The sequence below is a fragment of the Symphalangus syndactylus genome, chromosome 2 (assembly GCF_028878055.3).
Source record: "Symphalangus syndactylus isolate Jambi chromosome 2, NHGRI_mSymSyn1-v2.1_pri, whole genome shotgun sequence".
In the NCBI taxonomy this organism is placed as follows: domain Eukaryota; kingdom Metazoa; phylum Chordata; class Mammalia; order Primates; family Hylobatidae; genus Symphalangus; species Symphalangus syndactylus.
The window spans coordinates 105427802-105445103 of record NC_072424.2 but is presented as its reverse complement, the minus strand read 5'-3'; the positions used below and the strand labels follow the sequence as shown (position 1 = coordinate 105445103).

The 17302-nt window shown below is 37.8% G+C and overlaps 1 pseudogene; it reads right to left on the bottom strand.

Annotated features, from left to right (window-relative positions):
- Positions 1 to 12048: 12048 nt before the first annotated feature.
- On the bottom strand, positions 12049 to 12559 carry LOC129462301 (F-box-like/WD repeat-containing protein TBL1XR1; annotated as a pseudogene).
- Between the last annotated feature and the right edge of the window lie 4743 nt (positions 12560 to 17302).

The window sequence follows — 17302 nt, the reverse complement described above, 5'->3', positions numbered from 1 at the left end:
CAGACTCCTTGCCTCCAGAACTCTTAGAAAATAAATTTCTGTTATTCAAACCCTCCAGTAAATGGTATTTTGTTTTTTGTTATGATAGCCCTAGCAATCTAATACAGATTTTGATACTGAGAGTGGGATGCCAACTGTAAAAATAACAATAAATGTGGAAGCGGCTTTGGAAATGGGTAATGAGTAGAGGCTGGAAAACTGATGAGGCCATGTTAGAAAAAGCTTAGCTTGCCTTAAAGAAACTGTTGGTGGAAATATGGGCATTAAAACTGCTACTGTGGGGCCGGGTGCAGTGGCTCACACCTGTAATCCCAGCACTTTAAGAGGCCAAGGTGGGCAGTTCTCTTGAGGTCAAGAGTTCAAGACCAGACTGGCCAACAAGGCAAAACCCTATTTCTACTAAAAATACAAAAATTAGCTGGGCATGGTGGCACATGCCTGTGATCCCAGCTACTCGGGAGTTTCAGGCAGGATAATTGCTTGAACCAGGAGGTAGAAGTTGCAGTGAGCCGAGATCACACCACTGCACTCCAGCCTGGGCAACACAGCAAGACTCTGTCTCAAAAAAAAAAAAAAAAATTTAAAAAGTGCTACTGTGAAACCTTAGATGGAAATGAGAAATATGTTTTGGACACTGGAGCAAAGGCAATACCTATTATACAGTGGCAAAGAACATGACTGAATTGTGCTCTAGTGTTTTATGAAAGGTAGAACTTGTGATTAACCCAGGTCTTTAGCTGAGGTGATTTCTAAGCAAACTTTTGAAAGTGTAGCCAGGTTTCTTTTTGATGCTTATGGTAAAATGCAAGAGAAGAGAGATACATCAAAGGATCATTAAGAAAAAGGAATCAGAACTTGAGATTTAGAAAATTATCAGTTTATTTATATGGCCAAAAAATGAGAAAGCTTGTTCTGAACAGAAGACAAGGGTGTGACTGGTCATTCATTTCATAAAGAAATTATGAATGTGACACATGGATTGAATCAACGATCTCAGCAGAAGGCAAGAATAGAGATGTGATTATCCAGGAAAGATCTATGGAGGGCACTCTTGTCTGATGGCTTGGATCCCTATAAGTCAACAAGGTTATTTTTGAGAATTTTATATCAGCAGAAAACTGCCAGCTTGGAGTAAAAGGGACAGCGATGAGAGAGAGTGAAGGAAAGCCACCAGACTTCTGAGATTCCACAGGATGGGCCAATTGGGGTATCTGGCTGAAAATCTGTGCTATTCTTCAAGAAAAGAGAAAAATAACTCCAAAGGTGGGACTGCCACTATTAACCATGGGCTCAGAGTCTCAGGCCTGGGTGGCAGGGCTGTCTCTTCTCCAGTTTCAGAGGGTGGGGCCACCGCCTTGGTTTCAGCAGGCCAGGCTGCCATTATCCACGGCCAAGGGAGCAAAACAGACAGCCCAGATGCCCTGGGGGGCAGGGTCACCTCCCTAGTGGGTCCTGAAGACAAAGAATTAAAATAAAAAGGATTATCCTTGAGCCTTAAAATATACTGGAATTTGCCCTGGTAGGTTTTGGACTTGTCTGGGACCTCTGACCCCTTTCTTCTTTCTGATTTATCCCTTTTGGAAATGGGATGTTTATTGTATGCCAGCCCTACCATTGCATGTAGTAAGTTGATAACTTTTGAGTTCTATAGATTCAGGCTGTATGTATGTGTGTACAGATAGTCCTTCCTTGCCCAGTTCCAATATGTACAGATTTCAATTACCATGATTTAGTTAAATAATACCAAGTAATAATAATTCCCCAACAACACAGTTCAAATTTTAGTTTTTGCAGTATATTAACGGAGTAACAAAGTACAAATGTTGCTGCTAGCTCTTCAGACCATAAATCCCTATGTAAATAACATGGATACATTGTGACCAGTGGCCAATGATGTCACTTCTTTTAAAGTTTGTTAGTGAATGTTCACTGCACATCTGTAATTCAGTTCCAACAGACAGCAAAGCATTTTGTTATGTTGCTTCCTGATCTCCTACTGATAAACCCACCTGACATTTTATAAAAGTGAATAATCCAAAGAGGGAATTAAAGAAGTCAACATACATAAAAGTGCAGCAAAAAAACAAATGTTGTAACACCAGCAGGGAAATGTGAATCAAACATGAATGGAGTTATGGGAAAATAGCTGCTATTGAGAGACTCTAATTACACAGCCAGAGGAACTTAGTGAAGTTCCCACTTAATGACTTGCATAAGGAAAGTGGTTCTGACAAAAAGGACAAAGATGTTGAAGACAAGATGGTGGTAACAGCACAAATACCTCACTTGAAAGAAACTCTCTCAGATATTTCACATCATTGGAAGATACAATGTTGGCATCTGATACAAACTTAGAAAGGAGTATGACAATTCTTCCACTGTATTGTAAGATACATGATGTAGATATGTAAATATATAGTCATACATACATATGAATGATGGTTAAAATTTAAACTACATAGTCAAGTTTTAAAATAATTTTAAACAAATTAAATTTAATTAAAATAAAAAGTTAATATTTATACATAGGACTTAATGTAGATAAGGGTTTTGAAATTAAAACTGTTTTATACTTTCAATTTCAAAGCACACATATACAATAATGAGAGAAACAAAAATAATAAAATAAAAAATGGGTAAAGTACACAAACTCATAAGTTAATCAAATTGACATTTAAGTATCATATTTCATCTATCATAGAAGCACAGATTTAAAGCTTTCCTAAACTGAGTGTGGGTGTGCAGAAACAAGAACTTAATGCGTTTTTTGGCGAGAATATAAAGTAAAACAAAATGGTTGAGTGCAATTTGACAATATCGATTAAAAATTATTTGTCTTTTAACTCAGCAATTTCATTTCCAGGAATTTATTCTAGGGTATCATCATAAATTAGGCCATGAAAAATAAACACAGATGGGCACTGTTTTAAATAGTGCAAAATTGCAAACAATCTAAATAACGATTGATATGTGGTACTATCAGACAAACAAACAGACAGATGGATAAATGAGGGACAGTGGAGTTGTGAGTAGTATGTTCTCATTTATTAAGTGTGTGTGTGTGAGTGCCTGTGTGTGTGTGTGTGTGTGTGCATGACTTTATGTACCAAAAAGTATAAAAGTGCCTTTTCTTGTTGCGGGCCTAAAGTATGGAGGTATATATAGTTTAACTTTTTGACAATAAATATACTTTCAAAAAGAACTAAGGACCAGTGTTATAACTATATTAAACAGTATTGCCAAAATAGGAAATGAATAATTATTGACCATTTGAGAAGGATTCAAGGAAAGGGAACCTGTCAGTTTAGACCAGTTAGTGTGCCAGACACAGCCAACAGCTTCTTCTCCTTACTTACTTGGAAGGATGTATTATTCTATCATCATGAGGAGTCGTTACCTTTAATGTATTATTGCCTTTAAATATATCTGAAATTCATCTACTTCTCTCCATCTCTGTCTTGCCTTTATGCGGACTCCTCTGTCATTATCTTCTGTTCCACCTTAATCTGGATAGTAACCAACAGAGTTTGAACATCTCCTTTGTGAACTCTGCAAGTTTCATCAAAGCAGACACCATCATTCCTTCTTCTCCTCTACCACTATAGTATATATTTTAAACTAGCGTATCTTCAGTATTGTGAATAATGGTTTGCATATATTTTTACTGAGTTCTTGGTGTTTAGGCTGTTTGTATCATCTGTTTGATATCAACAGCACCACATCGTAGGTGCACAATGTATGATTTTTGAATGAATAAATCTCTAATGCTATATACATTTATTTTGTAATACCACTTCTAACTTAGATTTTTATCTTAAGCCCTATCTTTAATTGTGGAGGTTTCAAAACATTTCCAAGCATTGTGTATTTGCTCCTTTCATGTTTAGCACAGCTGTATTACCTTTGAAGCCTGTTATACCTTTCCCAACTAGGCCATAAGATCCATGAAAGCAATGTCCTACCTGTTTTGTTCTCCATTCCTACAAGTACCTGAGAGAATAGTTGAATAAATGTGTAAAACGAAAAGGTTTGTTCACTGATCAGTAAGAGTCATGCTTGACCAGTGGAGCATCTTTCAAGATAACAAATGACACTTGTAGGGAGCCAGAGGTCACCTCCAACTCCCCTTTTAACTCTTAACAGGTTCTTCAGCTGGATGCAGAAACCAGATTGACACCAGGCAGGTTGATAAGAGAAAAGCAATAAAATTTTATTAGTTTTACATGCACATGGGGTTCTTCACAAGAGAGGGAAGTCAAAAGAAGTGGCCAAAGCAAGATGCCTTGATACTTTTTAGACATAGAGTGATAGATTTGAGAAGAAATGATAGGACAAAGAAAATCTGGCTACAGTGGTAAGTTTTCCAGGGGAGTCACTAGGAAATACATAGGAAAGTGTAAAACAGGTGAAGGATGGGAATTACTTCATGAATTATGTTTATTTAGGTCCACCGTAGCCTTCAATTCCAAGTCTCTGGTGATAAGGGCTATTTTCTCACCCTGATACGGAGAGAGTACCCCTTCCAGAGGAATCTTTATCATTTGCTGCAGGTGGAAAGAGATAGGTCAGCTCAGCCTTTCTGAAATTATTTCTCTAATGTTTTTAACTCAGAATAATCAACATACCAATTAGGCATATTTGGGGATGGCACATTGTTCACTCCTTTACTCTGAGTTATGTTTTTTCAGGGCTTGCAAAACAATGACAGGACTAAAAAAATGCTGATATTTTAAAAAGACTTTTTTTCCCAGATTATATATTTTGTGTATATAATGAGTTGATAAACTCTGAGAACATCAATTTTGTAGTCAGATTTGGTCAAAATCAAATTTACCTTGGTCACTTACTACTTGTGTGATCACAGGAACAGGACTCCATTCCATTATCTATTAAATGGGGGACAAATACACCTGCCTGTAGAATTGTCATGGAGATGAAGGATAATGATGGATTCACATGAAGCATAACCCAGTGCCTGGCACTTGAAAGGTGCATAAACATCATTAGTCTCTTTCTTCCATTTCCCCTCCTGCCTTTTTGCTTATAATCCTGGTGTTTTTAGTATCCATATAACATACTATCAGCATGTGAAATAGATAATTTTTAGAGCATTTGAATTATGTTAGTAGAAATCAACCATTTCCTGACAGTTTTTAATCTGTATTCAACTTTTGATTATTTATTTGCAGATTGGTCATAAGAATCATAAAAACTCCCGGCTACCTTTCTTTTGCCACCAAGTAATTATTACCTATTATCATTTTTTAACCATGTGTATAAACCTCACTGTCATGTGCTTTCAAGGATGGAAAACTGTTGTGCTTATAACTCAGTTTCAAACAAATGAATACAATAAATAATTGTTCAAAATCCGTGCCAATATTATCAGTTAAAATAATACAGTTTTCCATAATAGTTCCAAAATGTAAACTGAAAATTTAATATTAAAATTGATAAAATTAAGTCCAGTCCCCTGAATGTGGCAAAATCACAACGCTTCTTAAGACAAATAAAGCAGCTGAACACTGTCTAAGATAAGTTTTATTCAATGTATTAAATTTCATCAGAAATTGAGCACAATTATAAACAACAGTATATGAATTGTATGTTTACACCATATATACATTGAAACTGATGTTTAGTTTAAGTTTTTTGTTTTTTTCACATGTGGTTTTTACCTAATTCAAAATATCTGCCAAGCCTTGAAATGCAAGTTAATTCCAAGCAACAATGAAAATGAAGACGGGGTTGATCATGAGCATGACCACTAGATGCTGCTAGTTGTCTAGTTTATAAATCTAAGCAGCTGCATTTCTCAAAAGCTTGCTTCTCCCTTTTTTTCACCAGTGTTTTTTAAACACAATATAGAATTCAATTCTAAGGTTCAGTTAAGTTGGAGCATATAGAAAGTTAACATTTGTAATATTCAAGTTTAAAAAAATTGCTTCTAACTTCACTCAATCTCTTTTTCTTTACATCCTAAAAGGTAGTAACATCCAAGTCTAAAATATAGTTATGTCACAAAAAAAAACAAATCTCCTTGTAATTACATTATTGTTATAATAAACTGTCATCAGATTTTTTAACAATGGGCAATTTAACTCTTTTCATTCATGGACAGTTAATTGTTTTACTTTGATTCTTCTCTGAAAGTGTTTGTAATCAGCTACAGTTTAAAATTGCCTTATCGTCAAGGACATTCATGAAAAAGACTCTGACAGGTACTCCGAAATACAGATTGCTGCTGATAACTTTGTGATCTTATCATTGGACTGGGTAAGAATTTTTAAAACTCTAATGAAAAACCTAATGGCTTCATGCAACAGCTATAACAAGATCAAGCAAAACAAGAATTGCATGATGTTCATTTTGCATGATGTTCATTCTGCTGAGGATAATGTTTTTTGACTTTCTATTCAAAATTTTGGAGGTTCTTAAATGTTTTATTTTCCTGAACTAAGGAAATTTAAAATTTTTTCTCTTAAGCTATCTATAGCATGTTGCTAACATACACTTTTGTAAACAGAATTAAAATGTTTACCTTTTCTCCCTACCTGATTCTTCCAGAATTCACAAAGCCACTTGTTGATTTTCTTATTTCTTGGCAATATGGTGAATTGCAAAAGTTCAATAAGACTCTATTTTCTTTATAATAGGACACAATCGGAAATACTGGTTATATTACTAAGACTCTGACTGGGATACCATATTTGAGAAGATACAAAGAACATCTAGCTTCAAAGATTCTCAGCCTCATAGTGGCTCTCACTTGCTGGCAGGCCCAGGAACCTCAGGATATTTTGAAGAGCCCAAGACAAGAGGAATTCACTAAAATCTATAAGTATTGCAGGCAAAGTTTGATGATGAGTCCTTGGCTTGACATTATAGCCTTGAGAGGCTTTTAAAAGCCAAATCTGATATTTCTTATAAAAAGGTTCAGCAAAGCAACCTTAAAGGGGCCAAGAACAGCCAAGCTGAGAGGTAAATAAGGAAGGCAATCCCATTCACAATTGCCACTAAAAGAGTAAAATACCTAGGAATACAGGTAACCAGGAAGGTAAAAGATCTCTACAATGAGAATTACAAAACATGGCTCAAAGAATCAGAAAAGACAAAGAAATAGACAAGCATCCCATGCTCATGGATAGGATGAATCAATATTACCAAAACTGCATATTGCTCAAAGCAATTTATATATTCAGTGCTATTCCTATCAAACTATCAATGACATTCTTCATAGAACTAGGAAAAACTATTTTAAAATTCATATGGAACCAAAAAAGAGCCTGAATAGTCAAGGCAATCATAAACAAAAAGAACAAAGCTGGAGTCATAATGTTACCTGACTTCAAACCATACTACAGGTTACAGAATTTGAACCCAGAATTTCATATCCAGCCAAACTAAGCTTCATAAGTGAAAGAGAAATAAAATCCTTTGCAGACAAGCAAATGCTGAGAGATTTTGTCACCACCAGGCCTGCCCTAAAAGAGCTCCTGAAGGAAACACTAAACATGGAAAGGAACAACTGGTACCAGCCACTGCAAAAACATGCCAAATTGTAAAGACCATCAAGGCTAGGAAGAAACTGCATCAACTAACGAGCATAATAACCAGCTAACATCATAATGACAGGATCAAATTCACACATAACACTATTAACCTTAAATGTAAATGAGCTAAATGCTCCAATTAAAAGGCACAGACTGGCAAATTGGATAAAGAGTCAAGACCCATCAGTGTGCTGTATTCAGGAAACCCATCTCACATGCAGAGACACACATAGGCTCAAAATAAAGGAATGGAGGAAGATCTAACAAGAAAAAGGCAGGGGTTGCAATCCTAGTCTCTGATAAAACAGACTTTAAACCAGCAAAGATCAAAAGAGACAAAGAAGGCCATTACATAATGGTAAAGGGATCAATTCAACAAGAAGAGCTAACTATCCTAAATATATATGCACCCAATACAGGAGCACCCAGATTCATAAAGCAAGTCCTTACAGACCTACAAAGAGACTTAGACTCCCACACAATAATAATGGGAAACTTTAACACCCCACTGTCAACATTAGACAGATCAACGAGACAGAAAGTTAACAAGGATATCCAGGAATTGAACTCAGCTCCGCACTAAGCAAACCTAATAGACATCTACAGAACTCTCCACCCCAAATCAACAGAATATACATTCTTCTCAGCACCACACCACACTCATTCAAAAATTGACCACATAGTTTGAAGTAAAGCACTCCTCAGCAAATGTAAAAGAACAGAAATTATAACAAACTGTCTCTCAGACCACAGTGCAATCAAATTAGAATTCAGAATTAAGAAACTCACTCAAAACCGCTCAACTACATGGAAACTGAACAACCTGCTCCTGAATGACTACTGGGTATATAACGAAATGAAGGCAGAAATAAAGATGTTCTTTGAAACCAATGAGAACAAAGACACAACACGCCAGAAACTCTGGGACACATTTAAAGCAGTGTGTAGAGGGAAATTTATAGCACTAAATGCCCACAAGAGAAAGCAGGAAAGATCTAAAATTGACACCCTAACACCACAATTAAAAGAACTAGAGGAAGGCCGGGCGCGGTGGCTCACGCCTGTAATCCCAGCACTTTGGGAGGCCGAGGCGGGCGGATCACGAGGTCAGGAGATCGAGACCATCCTGGCTAACACAGTGAAACCCCATCTCTACTAAAAATACAAAAAATAAGCCGGGCGAGATGGCAGGCGCCTGTAGTCCCAGCTACTCGGGAGACTGAGGCAGGAAAATGGCGTGAACCCCGGGGGGCGGAGCCTGCAGTGAGCCGAGATCGCGGCACTGCACTCCAGCCTGGGCTACAGCGAGACTGTCTCAAAAAAAAAAGAAAAAAAAGAACTAGAGAAGCAAGAGCAAACACATTCAAAAGCTAGCAGAAGGCAAGAAATAACTAAGATCAGAGCAGAACCGAAGGAAATAGTGACACAAAAAACCCTTCAAAAAATCAAGGAATCCAGGAGCTGGTTTTTTGAAAAGATCAACAAAATTGACAGACCGCTAGCAAGACTAATAAAGAAGAAAAGAGAGAAAAATCAAATAGACGCAATAAAAAATGACAAAGGGGTTATCACCACCGATCCCACAGAAATACAAACTACCATCAGAGAATACTATAAACACCTCTATGCTAATAAACTAGAAAATATAGAAGAAATGGATAAATTCCTCGACACATACACCCTCCCAAGACTAAACCAGGAAGAAGTTGAATCTCTGAATAGACCAATAACAAGCTCTGAAATTCAGGCAATAATTAATAGCTTACCAACCAAAAAAAGTCCAGGACCAGATGGATTCACAGACGAATTCTACCACAGGTACAAGGAGGAACTGGTACCATTCCTTCTGAAACTATTCCAATCAATAGAAAAAGAGGGAATCCTCCCTAACTCATCTTATGAGGCCAGCATCATCCTGATACCAAAGCCTGGCAGAGACACAACAAAAAAAGAGAATTTTAGACCAATATCCCTGATGAACATCGATGCGAAAATCCTCAATAAAATACTGACTGGCAAAGCAAATCCAGCAGCACATCAGAAAGCTTATCCACCATGATCAAGTGGGCTTCATCCCTGGGACGCAAGGCTGGTTCAACATATAAAAATCAATAAATGTAATCCAGCATATAAGCAGAACCAACGACAAATTCCATATGATTATCTCAATAGACGCAAAAAAGGCCTTTGACAAAATTCAACAACCCTTCATGCTAAAAACTCTCAATAAATTAGGTATTGATGGGACAGATCTCAAAATAATAAGAGCTATCTATGACAAACCCCCAGCAAATATCTTACTGAATGGGCAAAAATTGGAAGTATTCCCTTTGAAAACTGGCACAAGACAGGGATGCCCTCTCTCACCACTCCTATTCAACATAGTGTTGGAAGTTCTGGCCAGGGCAATCAGGGCAGGAGAAGGAAATAAAGGGTACTCAATCAGGAAAAGAGGAAGTCAAATTGTCCCTGTTTGCAGATGACATGATTGTATATCTAGAAAACCCCATCGTCTCAGCCCAAAATCTCCTTAAGCTGATTAGCAACTTCAGCAAAGTCTCAGGATACAAAATCAATGTGCAAAAATCACAAGCATTCTTATACACCAATAACAGACAAACAGAGAGCCGAATCATGAGTGAACTCCCATTCACAATTGCTTCAAAGAGAATAAAATACCCAGGAATCCAACTTACAAGGGATGTGAAGGACCTCTTCAAGGAGAACTACAAACCACTGCTCAATGAAATAAAACAGGATACAAACAAATGGAAGAACATTCCATGCTCATGTGTAGGAAGAATCAATATCGTGAAAATGGCCATACTGCCCAAGGTAATTTGTAGATTCAATGCCATCCCCATCAATCTACCAATGACTTTCTTCACAGCATTGGAAACAACTACTTTAAAGTTCATACGGAACCAAAAAAGAGCCCGCATTGCCAAGTCAATCTTAAGCCAAAAGAACAAAGCTGGAGGCATCATGCTACCTGACTTCAAACTGTACTACAAGGCTACAGTAACCAAAATAGCATGGTACTGATACCAAAACAGAGATATAGACCAATGGAACAGAACAGAGCCCTCAGAAATAATACCACCTATCTACAACGATCTGATCTTTGACAAACCTGACAAATACAAGAAATGGGGAAATGATTCCCTATTTAATAAATGGTGCTGGGAAAACTGGCTAGCCATATGTAGAAAGCTGAAATTGCATCCCTTCCTTACACCTTATACAAAAATTAATTCAAGATGGATTAAAGACTTAAATGTTAGACCTGAAACCATAAAAACCCTAGAAGAAGACCTAGGCAACACCATTGAGGACATAGGCATGGGCAAGGACTTCAAGTCTAAAACACCAAAAGCAACTGGTTTAGCTGTTTGTAAGAGGGATTCAAAATAACAATGTTTTAAACAAGATAGAAGATTTTTTCTCCCTCAGATAAAACTCATATGTAGAAAATCAGCCATCACTCCTGGCTCCACAACCTTCTGGGAGCCATGCAACCTCCAGCTGTCCTCTCTGCCAGTCCCAAAATGATGGCCTTTTCATTAGGGTAAAGAGAGAGTTTCAATGATCACACCCACAGTCTAAGACATCACTTTGATAGGCTACCTTTGTCCAGTATAAGCAGAAACCAATCATTGTTTTAATATTACTTATATTCCTAAAGAATCTTCTGTCACTACACCAATTGTCTCATTTTCTTTTTTTTTTTTTTGTATCAGAACTGTTTATTTTTTTATTATACTTTAATTTCTAGGGTACATGTGCACAACGTGCAGGCTTGTTACATAGGTATACATGTGCCATGTTGGTTTGCTGCACCCATCAACTCGTCATTTACATTAGGTATTTCTCCTATGCTATCCCTGCCTCATACCCCCAGCCCCCGAGACGCCCTGGTGTGTGATGTTCCCCGCCCTGTGTCCATGCATTCTCGTTGTTCAACTCCTGCCTATGAGTGAGAACGTCCAGTGTTTGGTTTTCTGTCTTTGGGATAGATTGCTTAGAATGATGGTTTCCAGCTTCATCCATGTCCCTGCAAAGGACATGAACTTATCCTTTTTTATGGCCACATAGTATTCCATGGTGTATATGTGCCACATTTTCCTAATTGGTGAACATTTGGGTTGGTTCCAAGTCTTTGCTAATGTGAATCGTGCCTCAATAAACATACATGTGCATGTGTCTTTATAGTAGCATGATTTATAATCCTTTGGGTATATACTGAGTAATGGGATCACTGGGTCACAAGACAGACCTATTAAAACATTCCAGGGACATACGAATGAAGTAAATGCTATCAAATGGGACCCAACTGGCAATCTCCTGGCCTCTTGTTCTGGTGACATGACTTTAAAGATATGAAGTATGAAACAAGACAATTGTGTCCATGATTTGCAAGCACGTAATAAAGAAATTTATACTATCAAATGGAGTCCAACAGGACTTCATCCATGTCCCTGCAAAGGACATGAACTTATCCTTGTCCTGCTTTATTAGGAGGGATTTCGACATCCCCATCCACTTCCATTGTATCAGTATGATTATTTGCTATAATATGTGCTCCATTCTTCTCCCCATTTGCTGTGTTTTCTCCTTTTTTTTTTTTTTTTTTTGCAGATCCTTGTTTGTTGGCTGTGGCTGCGGCAGCTGCTGCCTGTTGCTGTTTAAGCTGATCGCTATAAGCTTGTTGTCTTGTTTGTACTACATCAGGCATTAAGGCATCTATCAGGGACAGACTCTATTGGTCGACCATCAAACAAGGTACCTTCCTCATTAATACTAACTTCTGCTTCTACATACTGTAGACCTTTCTGGATGATAGAAATCAATGCAGCAGGTGGGACGAGGGCACCATTTATATTGGACTGACTGATACGGCTTTCTATACCGAAGGTAAATGCTGAATGAGAGCCTGTGTACAGTGTAGCTTTCAGTCCTGATGGCCGGTATCTGGCCAGCAGTTCTTTTGACAAATCTGTACACATCTGGAACACACAGACAGGTGCTCTAGTTCACACTACAGGGGAACAGATGGAATTTTTGAAGTTTGCTGGAATGCAGCAGGAGACAAAGTTGGAGCCAGTGCATCAGATGTTTCAGTTTGTGTATTAGACTTTCAGAAATAGCGCTGCTAGTTGGAAGCCGTGGACCAACTATGAATGTGTACATAGCCAAAATGACTGTCCCTGACCCACGTACTGCTATAGTCCCACTTGAACCATGGCCAGTCGACTACAGCCAAATCTAAAAGAAATATAGGCTGGGCGCGGAGGTTCACTCTTGTAATCCCAGCACTTTGGGAGACTGAGGCAGGCGGATCAAGGGTCAGATGTTCGAGACCAGCCTGGCCAATATGGTGAAACCCTGTCTCTTCTAAAAATACAAAAATTAGCCGGGCATGGTGGTGCGTGCCTGTAGTCCCAGCTACTCGGGAGGCTGAGGCAGGAGAACCGCTTGAACCCGGGAGGCGGAGGTTGCAGTGAGCAGAGATTGTGCCACTGCACTCCAGACTAGGCAACAGAGTGAGACTCCTTCTCAAAAAAAAAAAAGAAAAGAAAAGAAAAGAAAAACAGAAAGAAAGAAAGAAATATATACATACAATGTATATAAACAAAATTGCACCCTGAAGATGACAGTTTTGTCACAGCTTGTGAATTCTGTTCACCAAGTGCTGGAAGCTAATCTACTGTGCCCCTAATATAGCATTTAGAAGTTTTGGATATGAAAAACAGAAGAGAGAAAAGTACACATTATAAAAGCAGAACATACATGTACCAGTTTTTGGATACTACATGACAGCCTCGTTTCTCCCCTTTGAATCCACAGACACCAAGGATTATATTCTTTTTTCCCTTCGGTAGTGAGCAGTTTGTATGTACAGAGAAAATGGACACAAAAACTTGCAGTGGTAGTTTGTTCTCGCTTTAAAATTTTGTTTTTGGTTTAGATTATGGATGCATGAAGTAAGGGAATGAATCAGTTTCTGTTTATATTTTTTCACCTTTTAAACAACAAAAAATTCTTTAAAATATTTTAATGCATTCTTTTGAAGAGGTAGATGTTTGGTCCATTTTATGGCTCCCAGAGCATATATTCAATTGGTGCATGTTGTGGAAGGGGAAATTGGAAATTAAATGAAAACATGACTTTGGTCATGTCAGTCTGTAAGACACATCAGTCAAAGGTGTATTATGTTCTGTTGGTTTTGGTTTTTTGTTTGTTTTTTGTTTTTTGGTGATGTGGCATAAATACAATAGTTTCTTTTTGGGGACATATTTCTACCAGTTAAAGACTAGAAGGGCACAAAATGTTGTTGTTGTTTTTTTTAATTACCATAGAGAAAATACATTTTAAAAAAATTGGCTGGACGCAGTGGCTCATACCTGTAATCCCAGCACTTTGGGAGGCCGAGGCGGGTGGATCACATGAGGTCAGGAGTTCTTGACCAGCCTGGCCAAGATGGTGAAACACCATCTCTACCAAAAATACAAAAATTAGCCAGGTGCAGTGGCGGGCGCCTGTAATCTCAGCTACTCAGGAGGCTGAGGCAGGATAATCGCTTGAACCCGGGAGGCAGACGTTGCAGTGAGCCAAGATCGCGCCACTACACTCCAGCCTGGATGACAGAGCGAGACTCCATCTCAAAAAAAAAAAAAAATCTGATGTTTTGTAGCCATAAATAAATTATGGTAAAAATGTGCACTATTGTGAAAAGGAGCAAAGTAGTTTTGGTTTTATATATTGAGAAATATATTGAGTTGGTCAATAAATATTAGCCAGTCCTTCCAAAGCCAATGTCTTTACCCAATACAAGTGCCAAGGAAGTAAAGTTTTATTTTAAGAATTGTGGAACTGGTGTATAACAAGGAGCCCTAATGAACATAAAGGGCTATTTTGGAAAGTCTGAATGTAGCCATTTCTATAAAACAATTAACTTAGAACTGAAAATTGCAGTTTAGGAAACATTCATTAAATATACAAGGTTGTATAAGATTAGCTTACATATCTACAGTTCTAAATGTGATTTGATAATTATGTAGATGGGAATGATACAAGAGAAAAAAAAAACCTCTGTGGGGGAACATTTCTTTCAAGTCTTCTTGAAAATAGTGTCTACACTTAAGAATTAGTAGAGATTTGTCTTGGAACAAAAACATCATAAATCTAAAGCTAAAAATGGTATCGAGAAGAAAGAAACCAATGATAAAATGAGTTCTGTTGTGGAAAAGATAGAGGAGGAGATCCTGTGAGGACACCTGAGCTGTCATTGCATCTGGGCCTATCAAGGGAATGCTCTGACACCCAGTATAATTCCCATTTGTAGGCTGTCTTGGCATGGAGAAGAGTAATATTTGAAGTTCTTAGATATGATTCTGGAGAAGCCCAAACATAAGGTCCACTTTGAACAATAAATAACTCCCCTAAAGAGGACACTTGCCCATTCCTAGGAGAGTTTTTGACCCTGGGCCCAGGGGTGAGCAAATGGGAAGGTGGAATGTTAGTTTGGACATTTTCAAAATTTCATTATCATTCAACAGCACAATACATGGGCTTCCCTTTTTTAAGTGGTTGATTTTATTTCATATTTAACTGAGTTGACCTCTATGGCATAAACAGAAAATCAAAACAGCATTAAAAATTATGAAAATCATCCACAAAAATATTTTTCAACACTGTGTTAAGACTCAAAGACAAGATAAATACCATAAGTACAAAGATAGCTGAGAAAAAAGAGTGACAACCATAAGCTGAGATAATGGTGGGAGTGGGGCCAAAGAGCTTGCTGGGGGCATTGCTAGAATAATATTTACAAAGATGGCGATAGCAACAGGGTATATTGGCAACAAGTTGCCAGGTTGGCAGGAGAATTAAAATGTGAAAGAGTAATGAATGGTGAATTTGAAAAAAATCATTTAGGGCCAGTTTAAGAGATATCTTCAAAGTTAGACTGAGGAGTTTTGACTGGGTGCTTAGGCAATATGGTTTGGTTTAGCAGCAAGGGCCTGCTGCTTGTACGGTACTTAAGCAACTTAAATGTTTGCTTCTTGCCTCCTTAGAAGAGGTTATTTTTAAGCTTTATTAATGTGTCATAAACATATAATAAACTGCACATTTTAAAACGTATTATTTGGTACGTTTTAATTATATATATGGCCTGGAACACATCACCTCAGTAACAACCATATACACATTAAAAAATTTTTCTCTTCCTCTTTGTATTCTTTTTCTCTTTATATTCTCATCTTCAGGAACTTCCCTACCTCCTCTGTCTATTTTCCCCTGTCCCCACCATTCCCACACTGCTCCGACCACTCACCACACCCCACTTCCTAGCTTCACAGGCAACCATATGTCTGCTTTTTAATCACTGCAAATTAGACTGCATTAACTAGAATTTTCATATCAACAGCTGTGTGCTCTTTTTTTCTGGTGCATTTCAGTAGCCATAATTATTTTGAGATTCATCCATCCGATTGCATAAGTCAATAGTTCATTCCCTTTTATTGCTTAGCAGAAAAGTTTTTTAAAATAAAAGCAACCCATAAAGAAATAAACAGAATGAACTAAAGGGAAGAGTTTGAAATTGAGAAGGCATGTGTGAGAGAAAAAGACAGGAAGAGAGAAAGAAATGCTGGGGGTATGGTCACACGTAACTTATGCCAGAGAATAATATAATTAAAAAATAAGTTAAACTCAAGGCAAGAATTTAGGCTTTAATAGCAATAAATATAGCATAAATTATGTTCTTGACAAAAATAGTAGGACAAAATACAGCTTTTGATACAGTTCATTGAGATAGATGTATTGTTTTCCATGGGAAGACAAGAAAATACCTTCTGAGAATAAGACAACAGAAGGTAGGTTCATGTTAGCTGTAAAGGAGAAGTGCGGAAGATATCAAAAAGAGTAATAAAACCCTTTCGCCAAAGAAACAGGAAAAGAAAAGACAGCAGAAAGTGTATAAAGCAGCTTTGCTTGGCTATCAATATCAAGAGCTCAGTCTCAGGTATGCTCAGTTGGAGATGGCTTGGAATCACCAATAGAAGAGCTCTGTGGGAATTTGACAAAAACGGAACTGGAGCACAGTGAGGACTCAAGGCATTAGACATGGAAGTCAGCAACATACAGCAGTTCTTAGATGAGTATAATGGGTGAACATTCTCAGAGCGTGAGTGGCTTTAAAAGGAGAGAGTCTCAGAAGCAGATACAAAACACTCTCAGTGAGACAAAACCTAAGAACTAAAAGAGGGATGCTTTACATAACTGAATATGATGACAGCTTTAAAAAGGAATATTGATTTTGGGAAATGTAAATCTTTTAACAGACTTCTCCATATCTTTACTGTTGGCCACCAAGAATTACCAAGTGAGAAATTTAAGTAAGAAAGTAAAAGGGAAACAAAATAGAATTATGAGGAACAGACAGGTGGACTGGTGAAAAGAAAGGAAACATCGAGTGTAAGGGAGGAGAATGAGAAGGAAGAAAGCTTGAATATTGCAGAAAAAGGTGGTTTGGAGAAAAGAAGGGAATGTCCCCAGACAGTGTGTTAGGACTAGACAGGAGAGGCTGGAGGGGCAAAGGAAGAGTCAAAACACTACAGGGAGCTGGAGAAAAGAGGAGGGTAGCAAGAGCAGAGAGAATATGCCAGGTATGAAAATGGTTGACAGAGAGAGAGAGATGGGCACAGGGTCATAAGATAGCTGAAGGGACATACTATGTGGGAAGT